The following is a 24,672-nucleotide window of genomic DNA, read 5'->3' as shown; positions in this document are numbered from 1 at the left end:
GATTTTTTTACTAATGTTCACCAAACTGGGGGGTGAGAATGGCCAAAATCCAACTTTCGTTAATTAAGGGCCACCCTAGTGATCACAGATCCAGCTCTTTTTCTTGATTAAACGCTTATTGGCCAAGTTATTAGCGAATTTAGGTATTTTGAGTTTTTATATAAAAAGTCGGTATTTGGTCAGGAATATGAGTGATCACAGATCGAGATGGCGGTCGATCAACTCATTGTAATACATTCTCCTCAGTAAAGTACACTCATTTTCCATATGAGCGGCTAAATGAACAACAGTTGGATATCTTTCATGAATGGCAAATGAAAAAATGAGCTTCGTTACTGCTATCATAGCGGCCCATATGAAATTGCCATGTGGGAGTAAAAAACTTTTGTGGACTATTACGAACATTTAAAAAAAATAGCCAAATCGGTTCAGGCGTTCTGCGATTTTAGATATATCGAAAAAAAGTGGGCATCGTAAATTTTTCTTACGAATTTTACTAAGAACATTTAAAAACAAATTAGCCAAATAGGTGCAGCTGTTTTCCGATTTTAGATAAATCGAAAAAAGTGGGCGTGGTTCCTTCAGTAAAACTTAAATTGGATAACTACGAACATTTAAACCAAAAATTAGCCGAATCGGTGTAGCCGTTTTTCGATTTTAGATAAATAGAAAAAAGTGGGCGTGGTCAATTTTTCATTTCGTAAAAACATAATGATAAACATTAAAAAAAAAAATTTGGCCACTTGATTTTTATTTATATAGATAATAATGGGATTTTTACAAGTTTTATAGAACATCAAGATAATTGTGAACAGTTTTACCCATGATAAAAATATAGAGGGTAGTTTCAGTCAATTGATTTTTTCACAAATGAGTGTTAACATACAATTTTGACACATATGTACATATTAAGATGTTAACAAGGTCAATAAGCAAATATAATTGAAACTGCCTGGTGAAACAGTAAAACATAAATCAATTGACAGAGTAATGAACGAAAAACAAGCCATCGATTATCCTACTGAATTTTTGAGTTCATTGGAACCAGCAGGACTGCCACCACATGTATTAACATTGAAGGTTGGATCACCGACTGTGGCCGACAATACTATTTTGAAAAAATCCTTTTAGGAGTATACTTAAGTATATATTCTTAGCTTCTAACTTCAAATTCAACAATTTAAAACATTTTTTTGACTGCAACAATTTTATTAAATATGTAGCTTTTAATTAAATTTTCTTAGCAAATATAGACACGACTTTTAATATACAACGCAGATTACATAAAACCTACATTAGACCACATATATATAATAATCTCTAACATTTTAGCCACATGAACACACGCATGAAATCATCCATTAAAGCAAACTGATATTTACACAAATTCACATTTATATGGGCATCATTGCTATTAAATCCTTATGCCGCATGCTTTTATTTGAAAATGGATTTATAAACTCTTTTGTTTTATTTTGTTATTGTTTTCATCTGTTAGACTTTAAAGGACTGTTTTATATACACTCACACTCGAATATGTAAAAAATGTAAATATTGATAAACAAAGTAAACCACAGAAAATAATACAAGAACCAACACCTTCATATGTACATTAGTACTGCCCTAAAAAAAATATTATTTTGTTATTTAGTAGGTAAAACGAACCACCGTTTCAACAAGTTTACAAGTTTTTTAACATTATTATGGTCACTGTAATTATGTATATGATTTGGGTAACAGGCTTTATTACACAGTGCAATAGTGGAAAAAACACACGATCATGACAGTATACGTTCGACTCTACTACCAAAGGGTAGTAAAACCATATACTCAGTTTGGCCTTTTTGGTGACCAATTTTTTTTTATGGACCCCCAAAGATTCTGAAAATCAGTGGGCCCTCAAAAAAAGGTTTCATCAGTTTTTGACCAACAGCTAATTCAGACTTAGAATCAACCAAACAAACATCGTTAACATTTTTATCCAAAAAATAGCTTTTTCGTGCACTTTTAAAAAAAATATAGGAAGACAATTTTTTTTTTTTACTTTTTTTAGTATAATATCAGAGACTCTTAATTTTTCACTAACAAAGTTGTAGCTACGATAATGCTGAATAACTCTTGTGAACATATCAATGCATTCTGAATGTGTCTCTAAATAAGACATAAAGATCACTTTGTACCTTAACAATTTTCGTTTTTACTATTTTTTGACGCTAAAACAAAGATTTTTTGTTAAAACAGTATGATCTAACCCACACTTCTATGTTGTGCTGTATTATTTAGTCGGCTGAGGTGTTCGAAATGGGGATCAGTGGGTGGACCCTTAATATCACACATTTAAAAAAATCTCAAAAATCCATTTATGATCCGAATGAGCTGAAATTTAAAATATAGATAGTCCTTGAGAATATGCTTATATCTGTAGGCTATCTCTTATAGTTCATGAGATATTTAGGTTTACCTGTTTTTTAAATTTAGCTCGATCTTTTTTTCGTATTTTATTATGTATGATGGGCCTAAGGAAGGTCGAAATTTTTTTTATATATGACGTATATTTGCGATAAAATTCTAAAGAATATAAAACAAACCTGATAACAATTACTTCGTCCCTAGAAAATGTTACACGTATCCAAAGCTGAAGCATATTTTTATACATATGTATATTTCAACCATGTATGCGTGTGTTTTTTAAGTTTTTTCCCAAAAAAGTCCCCATATTTTTTCTTTTATAGAAAACAAATTTTGTACAGGACTATACACATTTTTTATGATCTGAAAAGACAACTTAATGCAAAAACGTACAAAGTAAAATTTGACTCACTTAAGCGGACATTGTGCCCGCAGCCCTATCCAAACTTGACCAATTTTGTACAACATTTTAGGTTTGAGAAAAAAATATAAAAAAACGCAAAGCACCGACCCTCTAAAACTTTTCATACTTGTATAGCCCTTTATGTTGTTTATATATACACAAAACGTTTTTACCATCATACTTTAAATAACGTCAAGGTGGGCACTTTTCTAAAAAACCTCAGTTTTTAGAACACATTTTCCCCGTTTAACTAATTTTGGTGTTTGAAAACAAAGAATGGCAACATTAGCCGGTTGCTTGATCAAGATTGGGTAATGTGATGGGCGCCGATCATACTCATAATTATTTGACCATTCTTTGTTATTGCAGTGCAATACAGATCCATACACTCGAACATACTTTTTTAACAAATCTTTTTTTTAGCGTCAAAAAATAGTAAAAAACTAAAGGTACAAAGTGATCTTTGTGAGCTTATTAGAGTGCATAGATATGTTCAGATTACATTGATATGTTCACAAGAGTTATTCAGATTTACCGTAGTTACAACTTTGCCAAATAATGTAAGTGAAAAATTAGGAGTCCTTGAAAGTTATTCCAAAAAAGATTAAAAAAAAATTTCTTTCTACAGTGGTGGCCACCAATTTAAGACATATATTTGAATTTTTTTCATCAACTGAATTTTAAGTGCGATAGAGCCAAAATAAAAGGACCTCTAAGGGTATAAAATTTATTACTAATGTTTCTAGTTTCTGAAAAATGTTTGGAAAAATCGGTAAAACATATATGGATAAAGACATGTGGAAATACGTTGACCCACCTCAGCGAACATCCGCTGTTAATAACATGATATGACCGAAACTAATGGAGCTAAAAATACGAAATTTGGTCCGAATATTTTATAATAATAAAATTATAATGATATAAATGTGAGAAAATATGTTTATTTAAAAAAAATGTTTGGTCAAGTTGTAGAAAAATTTTATGTGTTCATGGTGAATATGTATGAATTGCACAGTCGAATAAAACACACTTGTGTGTTAAAACAGTCCTCATGCATACATATTTGTGGAAATATTTGAAAAAATAATTGACAATTACATGGAATTTAGCAAACAATTTTTGTCTTAAATTCCTGGCCACCACTGTATATATTTTCCAAAAAAAGCACGAAAAAGCATTTTTTTGGTAAAAACTCTTAATAAAATTAGTTTGGCGGACTCTTAGCTATATTATTGCCATATAAAGTTAAGCGGTATCGCCAAGTCTAAATTAGCTGTTGGCCAAAAGCTGATGATGACACCATTTTTTGAGGGCGCACTGATTTTCAGAATAATTGGGTGTCCATTAAAAAAAATTTTGTCGCCAAACTGGACAAACTGAGTACAGGGTTTTACTATTCCCACTCTGAGAACAACATTTTATTATATAATGAGTCATCATGAACATGATTGCTATAAATAAATATTTATTTACTACAGTCGTGTACATGGTAACGGAAAAATATTATGGTTACCGTAATCATATAAATAATTACAGTCTCCATAATATTTAAAAAAAATATGTTTATATTTAAAAAAATAAGTTTAAATAAAAAATTATTTTAAGAAATAAAAAAATTATTTTCGGTTACCAAATTTCACAACTTTGGTTCCGACTGGCCTCTGATTTTCCAGATGTTAGTTTTAACTACACAGAACAAACAGATTCGTAGTTACAACCGAATTTGTTAGTTCCAAGTACTCATATCTGTGGACATTTGACAAAACGTCTTCTTTCTAAAACGTCAACTTTTCAGGAGAGCGAAAAAACTGTAAAAACTACTAACAAAAGTTCTTGTGTAGAAAATCAAAGAAATGTTATATATAAACATTATAGACAAATATCCAATAAACAAGTATCGCTTTTTCTTTTGTTTGAAAGAGCAATAGTTTTCTTTAAAACAGCAACAACAAATTTTAAGCTTTTTTGTCAAATGTATTTTTAGCAAACAAATTAGCTTGTATCATATAAGTCGTTTTGTCAAAATTGTTTTAATTAAATTAGAGTCGGCTTATGTAAAAACAAGTTGTTTTGTGAAATTGAAATATAAAAAAAAAGTCGAAAAAAGTTGATTTGACAAACATATTTCGGTATTATTAAAAATTATTCAAAAAAAATTATTCAACTTTTTTGTTACAATAGCCAAATAATTAATCAAATATAAAAATGTTTCTTTAAAAACAGTAAATATTTGATAAGGTTGAATTTTAATATAAAAATTAACTTTTAAATAAAATAATACTATTATCTTATTATAAGAAGAAAACAGTAAAAAATCATATTTTGCGATTTACTTTGTGAAACTTTATTGAGTTTCTTCTTCGTCAAGATCCAGATAGATTTTAAACGATCTTAATGCTTTAAAAAATGTGTAGATGGGTATTTATCAGTGGCAGCATATCCATCAAATGTGATAAGATTAATAGAGGCATGTAACTTCGACCAATTGTGGAATCGGCATCTTTAGACGACGATAGTTGATGTCTAGCAGCTTAAAAGCCTATCCTGGGTCTAGTGATGATTTGTGCTGCAAAACTCCAGGTTTACTTTACTCGTACTGCATCCATCGAACCTATTATATTATAATTATGTTGCAATTACTGAATATATAGTACACACTTTAACCGATTGCTGACGCACAACTGATATAAACAACCATTCGGTAGCTAAGACTGAATGTCAAAAAAAGGCACTAAATATTTTTTATAAATTTTATCAATATTCAAAATAAAAAGTCATTTTATTTTCTTTGAAATTTTTTACAAAAACATGTTTATTCATATTACGCTTGTTTTAGGCAGCTTTAATAAAATTTATTTCGTTTTTTGCCAATTTGATCTTGAAGATGAAGTTCACACTTTTTGTTCTTAATGACAAGGGCTACAACTTTGCCTCAGAGAGTAAATCAAAATTCCGAACTGTTTGCGCCTGTATGAGCCTGAGAAAATTATCACTTTTTTGCAAAAATGACACCGATGCCCCAAATCTTTGGTGGCCCATAAAATAAAAGCGCATGACTTTGGGCAAAACTGGAAGACACTTGTCTTTTTTTTGCTATTTTATCACGTAGTGGTGTCCGTATATGGTTATTGTTTTTTTGTATTGCACTGTGTTATCGTAGAAGAATTGTTTCTAATCAAAAATTTTTTTAAGGGCAGGTCTAATTTATATTCAGATTTTTGTTTTGTTTTTGTTCGAGAACAAACAAAAACAAAAAGCGAACACCGCATACAAAAGGCAAAGTGTATAAAAAGTACTTCAAACAATGTTACAATAACAATACATTTATGAGTATGGCGAAGTGATTTTCTTTGTATATAAGCCAGTGCAAATAAATGAAAAAATTTTCCACCCTGTTGAATAGAAAGTAGTGGAATGAAGGATGGCATAGACCTTATTTTTTATGTTCTAAATAAGGTCTTAATAATCACATATATCTGGGTTTCTCTGCAACTTACGGGTTAATTAGAGAATAACCCCAATATTCATAAACAATTTTTAAATTTCTGAATATTTGGGTAAGTATATATTTTAACATTTTGTTATGTATACTTTTTACATACTCTAAACCATTATGGAGTAATGGAGCATTTGTTTTTCGTTACAATGTGTTTTTTATTAACGATAGGCTACTCTTTGGTATTAGCACTACACAAATACTAAATATTTGAAAAATTACTCGGCTTCGAATCACTAAATATACTAAATATAGCAATCGTGAAAATTATTTGATAAAATAGCGATCTTAATTTTCAGAGCTTCCAACTTACCTAAAATGACGGACCTGAAAAAGTCCTCCGCTCAAAATTTTACATACCTTCTAATCGCTATGGAAAATCTCTGTATTCCATTTATCCTACTCTAGATTTCTACATATTTGATAGCTACAAATTTGTATTTGGTAAGGAACTTTGTTAAGTTGAGTTTAAAAATAAAATTTGTATCCTGTGTCTTATTGTCGTAAAAAATTCTTAATCAAATTGCAATTTGTTTCTTTTCGGTAAACTTAAAAACATTTTTATATCAAAGCTCAATTAGGAACTAAAACATAGCATAAATATTAAATCAAACAGCGAACAACTATAGAACTTTACCTCAGCAGTAACTATATGAATCAGGATTATTATTGAACCAAAAAAGGGTTATTATTAAACCAAAAAAAGAACAATTTTAGAAGCATCACTTCTAAAGTTGTTTGTCCAATCGCTGTCCTTTCTGATAATGTCGAAAACATGATAGCCCCATACCAAAACAAAATCTTTATTCTTGAAAGTTGCCTGACAAAAATGCTTACAACAAGTGAATTAAATACAATTTGGAAACATTTAAGAGGTCTAGTAAACTTTAATACTATTAATATTCTACTATGTACAAAAACTTTTGGTTTACTTTAAACTCAATTATGCATCAATTGCGAGCAGTTGACGTTCAAATGCAGAAGTTTAATTTTAATATGAAAGACGCAAATAACTAAAATATAAGGAAAGCAAAAACCAACTTTAACCTCGAATGGTGGAATGCTATTAAATTGGATTCAACGTAAATAACACAGTACAACATTTTTCAGTTCATTGCTTTGGGACTCAGTTCTGACAATTGCATGTGAAAGTAGCCCCAAAAATAAGAACTTCTGCATCATTGGTTTTGTCAAGTTTGCTGCCATAATAATTTAATGGCCATACGATTTTTTTTTTGCTCAAGGTGGATTTTTATCACTTTTTCTATATTTTAACACGGTTATATCTCGGTATACCGTATGGAATATCTCTTTTGTGGCTGAAGATATTGAATAGGAGAAAAAAATAGCGGAACATACCTACCCGAAAAAGAGCATCCAGTGCCTTAAAAATCGCAAAAATGCCTATTTTTTTTTACCAATTTTTCACATTTTTTTCTCAATAGCTGAATTACAAATCCAATTAATGACCGATCACCATGAAATCATAGCTCGCATATAAGACCCGCTTCCGAAAATCACTTTAAAGTGCATAAATCGCTTAAAAATTATGGTATACGTTATGGTATTCGAATTATTCGATTTTTCTCTTGTTCGAATAAAACGAATAATTCGAATACGAGATTTTAGCTTGTTCGAATAATTCGATCACACGTTAAAATTAATCGAATAATTTAAATTTTTTTAAAAAATAAAAAATTAAGTTTTGATGTCGGTTTTTTAATATTTTATTGTTAAAGAAAAAGAAAAAAATAACGTTAAAGTTAACAATTCAAGTATTGATAAAGAACATTGGAAAACAAAGCCGTTCATTAATTCGGGTTTAAAATTGAGTAACTAGTTTTTTAGTAAGTTAATTCTTCACTATTTCTAAATTATTTATAACATATTGTATTATACATCAAGCTCTATCAACGTTGCCGAATCTTTGCTTAATAAAGTGGTCTTGGGGAATTACACAATAAAGGGAAAAGGGTCCAAGGTTTGATATCATTGTCAGTGAACGTGGCTAATTTAAAGTCAGGCAGTGCATGATTGACGCATTTACAAATACGCAAAAAGTTTATTACCATGTTAGACGTTTTGTTGCATGCTTTCCTTGCAACAAAACGTTAACTTGCAATATTTGTGTTTATTATCCGATTTATGAAATAGTTTGCCACAATTACGTACGCGGTTTATGGCCTTTATCTATTTCAATGTAATCATTATAAATGTCATCCTCAATATCACTTTCGACAACCGTTTCAAAATCACATTCTTCATCACATTCAACTCCACTTTAATCTAAGTTAAAATTTTGATTATGAATTGCGATTCTTCTAATATTTCGCCAGCTAAATAACAAATATTTTATTCCGTACCTTTTATTTTCATTGGTTTAAGTCCTAAGTTCAAAATTTTGAAAGATTTGTTTTTAGAATTGTAAGTAATATTTATATATTTATAGAAGGAGCTATCGGAACACTCAAGTACAGTGATCGAAAGTCCGTTTGTCTTTAGTTATTTGTCGAATTTTAGAAACAATACAATTTTTGAGAGTCATTATTGCTTATTTAAGTTTGTAATTATAAAAAAATTTAAGGAATTTAATAAATTTAAATATATATGAACATTTATTCCTTTTATTCGATTATTCTACATAATATTGTTCGAATTATTCGTTATTCGAAAATGGCCATTTTTAAATTGTTCGAATAATTATTCGTAAGAAATAATTCGATTAATCGAACGATCATTAGTCGAATGAATACCCTAGTATACATACAAAGTTCATGATAAATAACTTTCATATAGACACAAATCACACGACTTAATTTCATGGTGATCGGTCCATAATTGGATTTGTAATCCAGATATTGAGCAAAAAAGGTGAAAGTTCATATTTGCAGAAGTTCTTTTTTTTTGGGGCTAAGTTCACGTGAAATTGTCAGAATTGAGTCCCAAAATCATGTGTTGTGTTGTGTAATGTTTTAGTGCTCTAAATTTTGTTTATTCTGTCCGATTGGTATACTTTAAGGTGGGTGTTAGACCAATGTGGGATGGTTATATACATGTCTATAGTTTTATTTTGGGAAATTTATTTTATTTGAAAAATTTATCAATAAAGGGTTATATGTTATTTGGGATTATGTGTAGGGTCTATTAAAACATGACTTCAACACTTGTTTTCTTTTTTTCTAAAATATCATCGACCATGCTCAACCAACCCAACTGTTATTTAACGTGGTGTAAAATTATTTTTCCTTTCTCTTCTTTACAATTTACATATGAACGAGTAATTTTTTTGTTTTGGAGAACAAGAATTTTAATTGTTGTCATAAATTAAAAGACTGGCATGTAAAGGTTGTTTTATAACACATTTTATGAGTGTAATAAATATAGATAAAAACATTTTACTTTGAAACAGTAAAAGGCAGGCTACGAAAAAATACATTTGTAATAAATTTAAAAGGAATTTTTAGTATATTTTATGAATGCATTTTTAGACATTTTTATCTATTCATTTGAATGATGATTTGCAAAAGTTGATATTTAATGTGAAACACGTAGTTATGATGGAGGAAAACAACCGTGCAAATTACTTTTGACCGGAAAATTTAAGGACAACATGTATTTGGTGTCGTCTTATGGTGGCAACTTGTGGTCTTTAATGTTTAGTAAGTATGGCTTTGTAGCTACTTATGTACCATACCGCAAACGATCAACACTATCACACTTCTTAAAATGAATTCCTTTGCAGAATCTGAAGAATTGGTCAGCCAATTTCGGAATAGGTCAGCTAATTTCTACATTTTTTATTTACGTCCCTACAAAGTAAATATATTCTGAATCGGCATAGATGGGGCATCGATATAGCCATGTCCGTCAGTGCGTCTCGCCGTCTGTATGTTGAAATATACGTCCAGTAGCCCCCAAATAACTAACATACATGATCCATACATAAAATATCGGTTGGTATTTAAAATCAAGAAAATAGGCCCAAAAATGGCTGAAATATAATTTAAAAAAACAGGAAAAAATCGATTTTTTAACTAAATTTGATCTACATATATCTGGATTACTAAGTCATTAATATGGATACCAAATAAGAGATATTTCAAAGACCTTTGCAACGGCGTATATAAGGCTAATGCTAAAAATCGAGAAGTACATTTTTTAAACAGATTTTTATTTTAAATAAAGTCAACGGCGAGAGCTATACGTCGATGGTTACAAACTTCTTTTGGCCTGAATTGGATCATGTGGACACAAACGACATGCTGTTTCAACAGGACGGTGCTACGTGCCACATTAGACATTTTGCACGAGCGATTTCAGGATATTTTATTTTATGTGGAGGTGATGGAACTGGACACCGGGATCGTGCATTTTGACCCCGTTAGACTTTTTCTTGTGGAGTTTTCTTAAGTCATAGGTTTATGGCGTAAGCCACAGCGGCTCTCATAGCCAAGTATCTGGTAAACTCAAACTGATTTATGTGCCAGAGTCATGGAAAATTGGACATTTCGGATGCACGCACAATGTTCTATTCCATAAATAATGGCATCGATATGCCCTTCAAATGAAAAGGAATTTTCAACCTTTGATTTATTTAAATTTAAGGATAGGATGCGCTTAATACAATACCCTTTACTTACAATTTAATAGAACTACAAGTTTACATAAATTTACATGTGTTTTTTATTGTTTATCTGTTATTGTCTAATATTATTACTTTATTTACATACACGTAATCAAATATAAGTGAAATGTGTACATTAGGATGGCCCCTTTTGCATGGAGGAAAAATAAGGTTTTATCTCAAAAGGATAAAAATGTAATTTTTTATGGTTTTTATGATTTTTTTTAATATATCTCGAAAAGAAAACATTTTTAAAGACCTTTCACGTGAAAGGTCTTTAAAAGAGTCTCTCCATGTGGTCTCAGAAATTTTTGTAAAAGATTAAAATTATTCAAACTTTTAAATAATTTAAAGTTTATAGCACTTAATAACACAGTGCAGCAAGATTTGTTTGGTGGACTCTTAGCTATGTTATTGCGATATATAATTAAGCGGTATCATCAAGTCTGAAATAACTGTTGGCCAAAAACTGATGACACTAGTTTTTGAGGGCCCACTGATTTTCAGAATTTTTGGAGTCCCGTAAAAAAAATTGGTCACCAAAATCGTTAAACTGATTATATGGGTTTACTACCCAATTGTAATACAATCGAATCTATACTGTTCAGTCCATGTGTTTTTCCATATTTTACTGAATATTTTTTGTCTTGAACATAAAGCTAACATCAAATCGGCAAGAAAATAGGTTTCCAAAAATCAAATAAAACTCGAACTATATAGAATTTATAAAAACGAAAAAAACTCTTTTCGGTAAAATTAAATAATTAAATATAACAGTTTTAAAAACCTTAAAAAATATCTTTTATCCTTTGATCCAGCTCACCAAATACTGAATGCAGGACAACAGTTTTGAAAACAGGCATCTTACAATGAATTAATCTTTTACTTTTGTTGAGACAATCCAATTTTTTTTGGGGCCACCCTCATGTACATCTTTGAAATGTAATAAAAAAAAAATAAATATACAAGTACACACATTAAAACATATTAACATTGGATAACTTTTCTTTATACACAATTTTTTTACAGACATTTTTACTGAGTTTTTACATCACTTCTAGATCCTTTAGGCATACCAACATTTTAATATAAATACAGGCAGACCTAGACATTCGTTTGGAATTTCTTTTAATTTTTTCTTAAAGTTTTTTATTTTTATTGTTGCGTATATTTAATTTAATAACAAAAATATGCTCCCATTCACAACCATTTGTGGAGAAGGAAATGCGAATGAGAATTCATAAAAAATAATATGCTAATATTCACATTAAAATTCTGTATTTCTAAGTGCTTAATCAAAATATTGGCACACGTTAATACTGGTTAGGTTCTAAGGATGGCGTAAGTTCCATTAAGAAATTTTATGTTTGCTGTCATAGAGGCAAATAAGTCCCATTATAATTCATGTTTTTGATTCTTCTTCACCTGATATCTTCCAATAATGACACTACTAAAAAGCCAAAATACTTATTTTCTCAAATATGTCAAATATTTAGTCGATTTTCGATTCTCCCAAGATCTAAATTTTAAAATTAAATGCTAAAATTTGAACAAAATAAGACAATATTTACATGCATATTTTGAGATTTTCAAAAACATGTTCCAAATTAACTTTCATAAGGCCTTCGGGTCAACTTTGACCCATTTTGAAATTAAAATTGAATTTTTTCTGAAAGTAAGTGGTTGATATTTTATGAATTTTATTTAATTTCGAATGTCAACAACTACGTTAGGTTTTTTGAATTAATGGTTGATATATTTGATATTTTATTACTATTTTGTAATTTGAAATGTCAACAATTACGTTAGGTTTTTTTATAAAGAATTGGAAAAAAAATATCTGTTTTCTATTTTGGTCAAATCTGTCGTTAAAGTCAAGCAATTTGATAAAGTGATAGAGTGATTAAATTCTTAAATCCTTAAATGACATGTCGAAATTTATGTTATTCTTATATATAAATTATTTATTGATAGGAAAATATTTTTCTGATACAGGGATTATATGGGGGTAGGGTCAATTATGCTCCTCCTTATGATCCTCACAAAAGTTGGTAGAAAGATTTATGTTCATATATTGCGTCAATTGCATTTTTCACTGCACTAAACCAAAATGTCAATTTAGTACCATTGTGGACTAGTTCATCGGGCGTATACTTACTATTAACAAATTTTCAATTAAATATGAAGTATACGACACATTTGTACAATTTTGTTTGTGTAAATAAACACGCATTTTTTAATATATGGGGCATTTCATGTCAAGTGAACCAACTTTTGAAATCGATGTCTTCCGATCGGGATGAAATTTGCACCAAGGTTAGCTCTATTGGATAGTAACTCAGACACAATTTTTCAACAACATCGGTCGAGAACTCTCTGAGTTATAGGGGGTAAAATTTTGACAATTTGGTCAAACAGGAGTTTTTTCTTATCCATGTAACTTATTACCTATTGTTCTTAGCAAAATGTGTCCCAAATAGTATAGATAGCTATTTCTTCGATCTTTCGAAAAAAAATATTAAAAAAAAAAAAATAAAAAATTTTTAATATTTTTTTTCCGAAATCAAAAACTTTTTTGACTTTTTTTTAAAATTTGTTCTCTTTTTTTTTTTTTTTTCTTAAAATAAAGTTTAGATATTTTCCTTGAACACCTACTTGGTCGCTTAGTGGGATGCGAGTGGGATATCTATCAAAATAAATATTTTGTAACTCAAAACATAAAATTTTTGACTTTTTTTGCAAAATCAAAAACTTTGTTGACTTTTTTTTTTCAAAATGGACTCTTTTTTAATCTTTTTTTTTAGGTCAAACAAAAGCTTAGATATTATCCTTGAAGACCCTTTTGGTCGCTTAGTGGGATGCGAGTGGGATATCTATCAAAATAAATATTTTTTAACTCAAGACTTACAATTTTTGACTTTTTTTTTTGCAAATACGATTTTTTTTCCAAATGGGCCCTTTTTTTAAAATTTTTTTTGTACTCAAAAGAAAGCTTAGGTCCATTCCTTTAAGATATTTTTAGTCCCTTAGTGGGATGCGAGAGACATACAATTTTTTAATTTTTTTTTGCAATATATTCTAAACATACATAGCTGTTAATTTTGGATTACGATTAGTAATCAATTATATTACATTCTAAAAATAATGTAATTGATTATATAATTCTTTTTAGGTGAATTTCTGAATACTAATGGATTACGATTACAAATAATCCAAAAGTAATCGAGATTACTTGCAATTACGATGGAATAATCAAAAGTAATTAAAAAATAATCCGACCACTTTCAATAATTATCAAAAGTAATCATTAAAAGAATTATTTTGTGATTACTTTTAATTATTTTCTGGTAATCCTTAGCAATCTTGATTATTTTTGGATTCTTTATAATCGTAATCAATTAGTAACCGTGCGAATATGAATATAATCGTAATTTAATCATTACTTCAGCTTTCGAAAAAAATGTAGTCTAAAGCATTGTTCACTTAAAATCCGGTCGCACTTAAGCATTAATATCTACATAAAATGCGATTTCATAATGTTCAACCATAAATTTAATCTTATTTATTAATAGTTATGAATATGCAAAAAAATAGTTTCTAATAAAAATTCTAGCTTTTGAAAAAACTCTAGTTCTGAGTATTTATTACAAGCAGATAACATTTTTTTATTGTCGATAATAGCGCTTCCATTTTTCTTTAATTTAGTTGGGGACAATTGGGTGGGTTCAAATTTTTTGGTATTATATCGACTTTGTTTCTTCGATACCAATCCATGACAGCTTTGGAATAGTGGTAGAAGGCCAAACCAGACCAAAACTTTACTGAAGAATGGTGTTGTCTAAAAAAGGGTAGCAAATGTTTTTTTAGACATTCTTTGATATAAATATCCGAAGTCATAGTTGTAGAGGTTATAAACCATTAGTCTCCAGCAGTACGCCCGCGGGCACCGTCTATGTGTGAGTTTCTTATATATGTGAAATGAAACCGAAATTGAAAAACGAACATGAGTTATTTTACAAGTGTTGCCAGTGAAGGATATTTTCATAAGAAATTTGGTTCAGTGTACACACATCGTAACACTAGAATACGAAGCAAGTCTATTGTTGTGAGAGTTTGGTTAACAATGTTATAAACGGAAAACTCCTAAGACCGCAACTGCAAATAGCTTGCCATACCATTACCTTCTTAACAAATTTATCCATTTTTGTTTATTTATATTATTGACTGACATTCCCGCTGCTCTCTGCAACATAAAATTTATGTCCTAGTTGATGGTCCATTTTCACATGGTTATTAAGTTTTGTAAAATTTTTTTAAAACGAAACCGTTTTACAGCAGTAATGTTTTGCTTTTCACTACGATTTGGATATATAATGCTACGATATGATCGTAAGCCATATTCTTCTTGCTGTGCTACGACTAGTTTAATTATTTTGGCGCGATCATTATCAGATAATCCAGGATTTTTTTTAATACAACGCACTATTTTCGCTGTAAGGTCTTGGTCTCATCTGCTAACTTTTTTTGTTTCTTTTTTCTTAAGATCTGTGCTCAAGGTTCCTCTGTAACATTTTATAACATCATTTACAGTACTTTATGGAAGCTTCAGATTTTTGCTATTATTTTTTAGAAAATTGTGCACAATTTATTTTCTACTTTGATTTTCCATTGCTCGCCACTTGTTCAAAAATTATTATACTAATTTAAAACCTTGACAGAATAACGGTTAGTTTGTTTAGAAAGTCATGCCAAAAGAAAATTAAAATCTTGCCACTATTTTTTTTTGTAAAAGCTTCTACAGTACGACCGGATTTTATGTGAACAATGCTTTAATTACTTATTATTGTGATTAGTAATTATTACTTAAAAGCTATGATTTATTACACTGTGCAACAGTAAAAAAACACACGATCATGACTGTATAGGTAGTAAAACCCTATACTCAGTTTGTCCATTTTGGTGACAGATTTTTTTTATGGGCCCCTAAAGTTTCTGAAAATCAGTGTGGCTTCTAAAAAAGGTGTCATCAGTTTTTGGTTAACAGCTAATTCAGACTTTGTGATACGGCTTAACTTTATATGGCAATAACAAAAATAATAAAAGTCCGCCAAATAAATTTTGTTAAAATTTTTTTCCGAAAAATAGCTTTTTCGTGCACTTTTGTTAAAAAAAATATAGGAAGAACATTTTTGTTTTTTACTTTTTTTAGAATAACTTCCAGGGTCTCCTAATTTTGTAGCTACGGTAAAGTTGAACAACTCTTGAGAACATATCTATGCATTCTGAACGTGTCTAGTCACTCTAAATAACACATAAAGATCACTTTCTACCTTAACAATTTTCGTTTTTACTATTTTTTGACGCTAAAACAAAGATTTTTTGTTAAAATAGTTTGATCAAGTCCACACTTCTATGTTGTGCTGTATTATTTACTCGGCTGAAGTGTTAGGAATGGGGATCAGTGGGTGAAACCTCAATGTCACACATTTAAAAAATAATCGTCAAAAAGCCATTTGTGATCTGAAATTTAAAATATAAATAGTCCTTGAGAAGATCTACAAAAAATATGCTTTTATCTCTAGGTTATCTCTTTTAGTTCAAGAGATATTTCGGTTTAATTTTTTTTTTAAATTTTGCTCGATCTTTTTTTCGTATTTTATATATGATGGGGCTACGAAAGGTCGAAGTTATTTATTATAAAATTTAAAAAAAAATAATTTCTTCCTATATTTTTTCAAACAAAAGTGCACGAAAAAGCTATTTTTTGGAAAACAATTTTAACAAAATTTATTTGGCGTACTCTTAGCTATATTATTGCCATATAAAGTTAAGACGTATCACAAAGTCTATACTCTATCGAACATATACTGTCATGATCGTGTGTTTTTCCAAAAGTCTTCATTTGTTGCATAGTGTTATCAGTAGTTTACAGAATTTAACCGAACGATTAATTTACTAGCTTATACATCAAAGCCAAAAATCTAGGAAAATATGAATTGAAAAATCAAAATGAATATCAAATGAATTAAAGCGTTGAATAGTTTTTAGTAAGCCGTATATGCTAAGCTAAAATCGATGTTAACACTCACTATAAAATCTATATACAAATTTTATCAAATAACAAGTTTTATTACAAAATAAATTTAGTGGCTGATAAGACATTACACGCATATATTCATACATATCAGTATTTAATATCTCATGTGTTTTTGTTACTTACATTTTAGTATATTCTTTAATACCAAAAATTAGTGAAACGTAAAATAGTTTTAGTTCCCCATACACTTGAATAATTTGAATACGGATCAAAATGTTAATTTATAGTGAGTGTTTTTTTGTCGCTTTTTCGTAAGGAAATTATTTATGATGTACGAGTAACCATAGGGAAAGGAAAATAGAAGAAAACTAAATTATTAACATTCATGTATGTATATGCGTTTCCAAGACATCTATGAAAAATTTATTCATTCATAAAAGATACTAATTCACATTAAACAAGTAAGAGAACTATATTCGGCTGTGCCGAATCCTATATTCCCTAATAGCCCTAAAATATACTGTCAGCTCAACTACCGTAACTGCTAAGCTACCGTCAATAAAATAACTGCAATTAACGTTACCGCTTAATACAGTTGCCGGTTTTATATAAATAATTTGAAATTATGTAAATACAAATTTTTGATTTTAATAATTGAGTTTGTTGAAATCTACAGAATTTATAATCTAATAAATTAGCAACCGCTAAATCACCGTTACCGAAATAGTTAAAATTACAGTAACATTTTTGCCAATCGGTAGCCATCCATGTCATTTGGTGAAACAAATTTTGGTAGAAAAAAAATATGGTGATCAAATTTTAGTGAACAAAATTGGTGAAAAATCGAGGTAATCGCGATTTTTTCAACTTTCTACTCGCGAAGTAAAAAGTTGAAAAAAGTCGGAAATAGTCGAAAAATCGTTTTAGCTAAACAGTCGAATGTTCGAAAATTCAACTTTTCATAAATTACAAAAATTATAAAAAACGAAAAAAGTCGAAAGATCGAAAACTCGACTTTTTGTTTCAACTATATAACCCTAATATATACCCTTGCCACCTATTGTGAAGGGTATAAAAATATATCCAAATGTTTATGTGCAGCATGTTTTTGTTTAAAAAAATAAAGAGGGAGACAAAAAGTAAGTATTACACATAAATAAATATACATAGGTAGTATGAATAAATGTACAGATATGAATAAGATAGAATATATCACTGTGTAAACTTGTATAACAAAACTAAAACAGGTTGCAAATGCAAGTGAAGGTAAAATGTATATATTAACAAACACAAACACACTAAAAAAGTAATGGAATGAATTATTGGTAAATCCCTAAAGAAAACTTTGGGGTGGACGTCACAAAAATCCTGAATAATTTAGTTAGAAAAAGAGTTTGAACTCTTTGTAACAGAAATTACTACTGTATTTTATATGGGTAGACACTTTTATTTAATTTGTTTATTATAACTATAAATCTTTTTGGATTTGCATAAATTGTTATCACTACTAGACTTGGTTATATGAATTGTATTAGTAAATTTTCAAATATAAACAAATAGACAATATTTTTATATAGCGATGCTAGAAAGAACATTCACCTCATTCGCTTAACAGGGTTAAAATTTTTCAAAATAAATATTCAAGTTTTTTCATTTATTTATCAAATAGTTTAATTTGTGCATAAAAAAACTTTCTTTTTGTGAGTAATATTCGAATATAAAATACATTTTTTTATTGCACTTTAATAAATTTTCATGTAAATTTCCTACATTAATAGTAGGAAACTTATCTCCTTCTATAATTAGGGTAAAAATACATGTTGTGTGTAAATTCAAATATTTTTTTTGATAACAAATGGGTTTTGTTTTCTTTTAGAAATAAAATGTTGACAATTTGTATATTAAACGTTTAAATTAGTTTACACACTTTATGTGTAAAACTTTAATTTATGCACAATATATGTAATTTTATATATAAAATGCCTTGTATATTATAAAAATTGAAAATACAACATTTTGTTTGTATTATTGCTGAAAAAAGTATTTAATTGATTTTGGTAAACATAATGTGCTTAAATTTACGCATATTGTGTAATTTTACATGAAAACTTACTTTATAGTAGTAGATTTACATGAATTTTTTAGAGTGTAGTAAATAATGATTATTTTATTCTGCATTCGTAAAGAGATAAGAATGAGTAAATATTTAGCACGATTTATTTAACTATTTATATGTGGGATTTCATGTCAAGTGAACCAACTTTTGAAATCGATATCTTTCGTTCAGGATGAAATTTGCACCAATGAAATTACTAAAAATATTTTTCTAAATTTATTTTTTATGACCAGAACTCCATTTGTGTTTGTATACACCTGTACTTAAGCATGCTAAAATTGTTATTTTGGTATAAAGTTGAAAATTTAAAAAAAAACATTAAAACTAGAGCTTTATTTTATGGCAACCAAAAATTTGTTCTAAAAAAAGTGTTTTATGCGCACAAAAAATTCACCTAAAATCGAAAAATTTGTAAAATTTTAAACATATATGCACCTAAAAATAGTTTGTTTTTGTTTAAAATTCGAAATGTTTTTTTAAAAAAAAATAAAATGCTGAATTTATGATTAAATTTGGTTATAAGTGAGACAAAAAAAAAACTTATACACAATACTCCAGCCAAAACTTATCCTTTTTCCAACAAATTATTTTTTTTTTGTAATCACGTTAGCTTTCAAATATGTGTCAGATATTTTGTTTTCTAAATCATTAATTTTCAACTATTATTTCGGTAAAAAAAGACAGCAAAATATTAAACAGTATAAGGAAGAATTGAAAAAATCTGGATCTAACAGATATTGATAAGGCAAAATAAGTCCAACAACTCTTTCGAAGAGCACGGAACACGTTTATCAGAAAATCTGCTAGTAACCTTAAATGCTCTAATTTTTTTGTGCGCAGAGCCAAAGCCGCAGAAAATTCAGAAAGTTTCAGATTGCAATGCGGTAAACATAGAAGTTAAAGAACGAGCGAGAAAGTTGAAGTCAAATTTTATAAAAAATACACCTGTTGTCTGATGGACAAATGTTCAAGAAAACACAAAAACGCAATAAAAATTGCTTGTGCGTCAATTTATTTACAGTTGTGACAAAATAAGCTAATAATTTGTGACATTAGGTACGAGAAACACATAAATATATATTACGAAGTGTCTACAAAAACTGTGTGTTACAAAAAATGTAAATTTTGTAATACTGGAGGCAAATCCACCCAACTGTTCAGACCTATGGCCTGTGGAAAGGCATTGGGCTCTAGTAAGAAAAGAATTAAAAAACACAGGACATGTACATTAGGGATATAACTGATTTTTGCAAAAAATTGTCAATAGTTATATACCTAATGTACATATAACGAATTTGTACAATATTTTAATAAATATTTATATTTGAGAATTTTCATATTGGACGGTTTAAGATTTATTTAAATTATTATTGACTCACTCTTTATTGTCTAATTTTAAGTTATTATTACTTTAAATACACATTATAATACAGAGGACCACTAAATATGTATAATAGCTAAATATTTCAATTAATTAGCAGCATTGTATTTATTGTTAAAGCTTAATGAGAAATAATGCCTGCAATTAGCCACGAGCTAAAGTAAAGTAAAATTAAAATAAATGTACCTTGAAATCATCAACTCTGCAAACTTTCTAATTATTGAAAAAGGAAGCTAATAGTAAGTTCCTGCTGACAAAGAACATAGTATGTTTTTAATGAATTAAATTATTCATAAATGTACATAATAAAATGTTGTGCTATATAATTAGTTATAAGGATTTGAGTTTTAATTGTACCATCACATTGGGGACCGTATTATTTGTTTGTGCTGATGTTTGTAACGCCCAGAAATATTATTCTAATACAAGCATTAAATAATCACTTTCTGAGTTGATTGAACGATATCCGGCTTGTGGATGTCCATGTAAAGATTGTGCGCAAAGTACAGGTCGTAATTTTGAAGATATTTTGATCAATATTTATATTTAGTTTATGTAGGTATCTACACAAATTTCGCTCCAAATAAATTTTATATATACAGAAGTCATGTCACCTATGTTTATGATGATCGGTATATAATTATATATATTGGTATCCACATAAAATTCAATAGAAATAAGTTTTACATAGACATAAATCACACGACATAATTTCATGGTGAGCGGCCCATAGTTATTCATGGCTCCCATATAAGGCTGGCTTCCGAAAATCATTCGCGAAAATAAATTATTGAAATTAAAAAAAAAATGTTTTTGCTCATTTATTCAGTATATGGTATGATATGGTAGTGCTTGACCGACCATATTTTCTTAATTGTTTTAAATTACATAAATGGCTCTGGAAACTCAGAGGATTATTTGGAACAGCAAATTGTATCTGTATCTGCTACTTGAATATAATTCATTGTTGAACGAATTCATAATTAAATTGATTCCAGCTTTGTATGACTAAACTTTTGATAATTTAAATTGAATGAAAATATTTCTTGTTCATTGTGTTTTTCTTTATTTTGGGTTTGTTTTTACATACAAAATGAATTTAAAAAAATGACTTAAGCCTTCTTGTCATAGAATAAACGCATAGCTTCCGTTCTAGAGAGAGGAAAAACATACATACTACAAAGTCATGACTGCATGAAATTGTGAATAATTACAATGAGTAAATAAAAGGACGGCCTTTTATTGCACTTTTCTATTAAATATAAATTTGATGTCTAAACACATTTTACATACATCTTGAGTTACAAAACATTTATATTAAGAGACATCCTACTCAGCGACAAAAAGCTCAAAAAGGACAAGTCTTAAGTTTTCTTTTGAGTAAAAAAAATTTTGATTTTGCAAAATGAGTCAAAAATTTTATGTCTTGAATCTTTATGTCTTGAAATTTTATGTCTTTATTTGGATAGATATCCCACTCGCAATTTATTCAGCGACAAAAAAGCTCTTAAAGGAAAAGTCATAGTTAAGCTTTCTTTTGAGGATAAACAAATTTTAAGAAATGGCCAATTAAATGATTTTTTTTCTCGAAAGATTAAAGAAATAGCTATCGAAACTACATTTTGCTAAGAACAATATATAACACCTTCCGACAAATAGAGAAAAAATTCGTTAGGCACGAATCGGATGATATACGTCTGAAACTATAAATTTAATTGAGAAAAACTGTTTTTTCATTTCGTGATCCTGTTTCCTTTTAAAAGGTCTTCAAATTTTCAGAAGAGTACATTTTTCAAAAAATATTTAAAAATACTCCTGCTTTTCCAACAATGACATATTGTATGTCAAAAGAACAAGAAGAGTTGTAAAATATTTTGTATTATCTTCATTTTATCCTGTAAATATCAAAAGATGTCAAAAATGTCCTTTAAAATGTTTATCCTTTAATAACCTTCAAGATTGCCAATAAATTCTTTTTAAAAAAACAGTGCGTTAAAGACCCAAATATTCTATACTAAATGTCAAAATTCCATCCTTTATATATATAAAGGTCAAATTAAAATATAAAAAAAATGTATTAGTATACAAAAAAGTTTTATTAAGAAAAGTTAATGTTTATAAACTACACCACCATAGTGGGGGAAGTATAATGCAACATACAAAAATATTGTCCCAACACCCACCTCAAAGTATACCAATCTACTCAGGATCACTTTCTGAGTCGACTAAGTGATGTCCGTCCTTCTGTCCGTCCATCCATGTAAACCTTGTAATCAAACTACAGGTCGCAGGTTTAAAGATAATTCGACAAAATTTAACACAAATCTTTATATTGGCCCAAGGACAAAGTCTATTGAATTTGGTTAGAATCAGCCCATTGTTTATCCTAGCACTCATACAATTGGCCTATTTGAAAATAGTTAAGCTCTCATAAATATCTTAATTATAAACATATTCAAACCAAATTCAGCACAATTAAGTTTTAGCTCCCATATAAGTCTCACTATCGAAAATGTGTGTATTCAAATAAGTTTGAACACAAATAAGTTTCATATCAAAAGAAAACTCTTTATAATCATATACCCGGTGTAGGGTATCATAAGGTCGGGCTAGCTATACCATTTTACTTGTTTATTAAAAAGTCTTCTTCGTTACTTTTCACAACGGATTTTGTTATATTTTTTTCCAATGATTAATATTTCATTGGAATAAAATATAAATAATAAAATATAAAAAATCAAATAATTCAAATTTAAAATATTTTTTAACACTTAAGTAGTTAAGATAGAAGGATGAAATTTTGGCATGCGGTATTCAATATTTGCATCTTTTACTCACTAATTTTTTTAAAAAAAATGATTTTAAATCTAAAAGAATATTCAAGGATAAACATTTGAAAGGACATTTGACATCTTTTGATCCTTACAGGATAAAATAAAAATAATACGAAATATTTTACAGCTCTTCTTGATCAGTTGACACTAAATTTGACATAGGGATGATCAGAAGTATTTTATAAAATTTTTTTTAAAAATGTACTCCTCTTAAAATTTGAAGTCCTTTTAAAAGGAAACAGGATCACGAAATGAAAAACTGAAAACGCAGTGTTTCTCCATTCAATTTATTGTTTCAGATGTATATCATCCGGTTCGTGTCTAATATTGAGTGTCCTACGGTATAATAAGTTACTCTTAAAATTAAATCTTTGAATACAATATTCCAAATTAAAAATTTGGGCTTTAAGATATGCTTTTTATGATTTTTTTTTTGTTCTCAAGCTATGTATAATGAGTTAATGATATCCAAAAGTATGTAAAATACAAACAAATTTTACGCATTTAAAAATCGAATGCATACTATGAAGCACTTTTATTTTAGTTTGAGAACTTGCTAAATATTTATTAGGAAACCCTTATATTTAAATGCATTCATCGTCATAAATTGCTACATAATTTGCACATAAAATATGGCCATAAAGTATTTTTATTTGTAAATGTTGTCCTTTTTTGAAAGGAAATAATATATGCATTTCGAGAACACTTGTGTCGACATGTCACATTTCATAGTTGTGTTTATTGTTTCAACTTGTATATAAAATTTAATATATTCGTGTGTGCGTGTTTTTCGACTGAATTTATGTAAACGAACACATGCATATATGCATATTATGTTACATGTATGTGAAAAGAATATGACATTTACAACTGTCACGAATATTTTTATTTAAATACGAAATATATTGTATATAATGCTGTGTAGCAAAACGGTAGTTTTGCTTTTTCGTACCTTAAATAGTACGGCATTGAATATTCCATATAAGGATGTTTATCCATATAAACTTTGTGCGTAGAGTACAGGTCGCAATTTTGAAGATTTCGATATTTCGATAAAACTTCTGGCAGAAATCCATTATTTCACCTAGCCCCCATACAAATTTCCTCCCGAAATTGGACTTTATCGGTCATAAATGTTTAATTTATATGCATAGGTATCTTCACAAGTTTTTCTCCAAATAAGTTTTATATATACGGAATTCATGTCACCAAATTTTATTATAATCGGTCCCATATAAGACCCGCTTCCAAAAATCACTTTAATATTCATAAATCTCTTAAATATGTTAGTATACACATAAAATTCAACATAAATCACACGACCTAATTTCATTGTATCGGTCCATAATTGGTCATAGCTCCCATATTAGGC

This window comes from Calliphora vicina, chromosome 1, assembly GCF_958450345.1.
Source record: "Calliphora vicina chromosome 1, idCalVici1.1, whole genome shotgun sequence".
In the NCBI taxonomy this organism is placed as follows: domain Eukaryota; kingdom Metazoa; phylum Arthropoda; class Insecta; order Diptera; family Calliphoridae; genus Calliphora; species Calliphora vicina.
Note: the sequence above shows the minus strand (reverse complement) of the source record.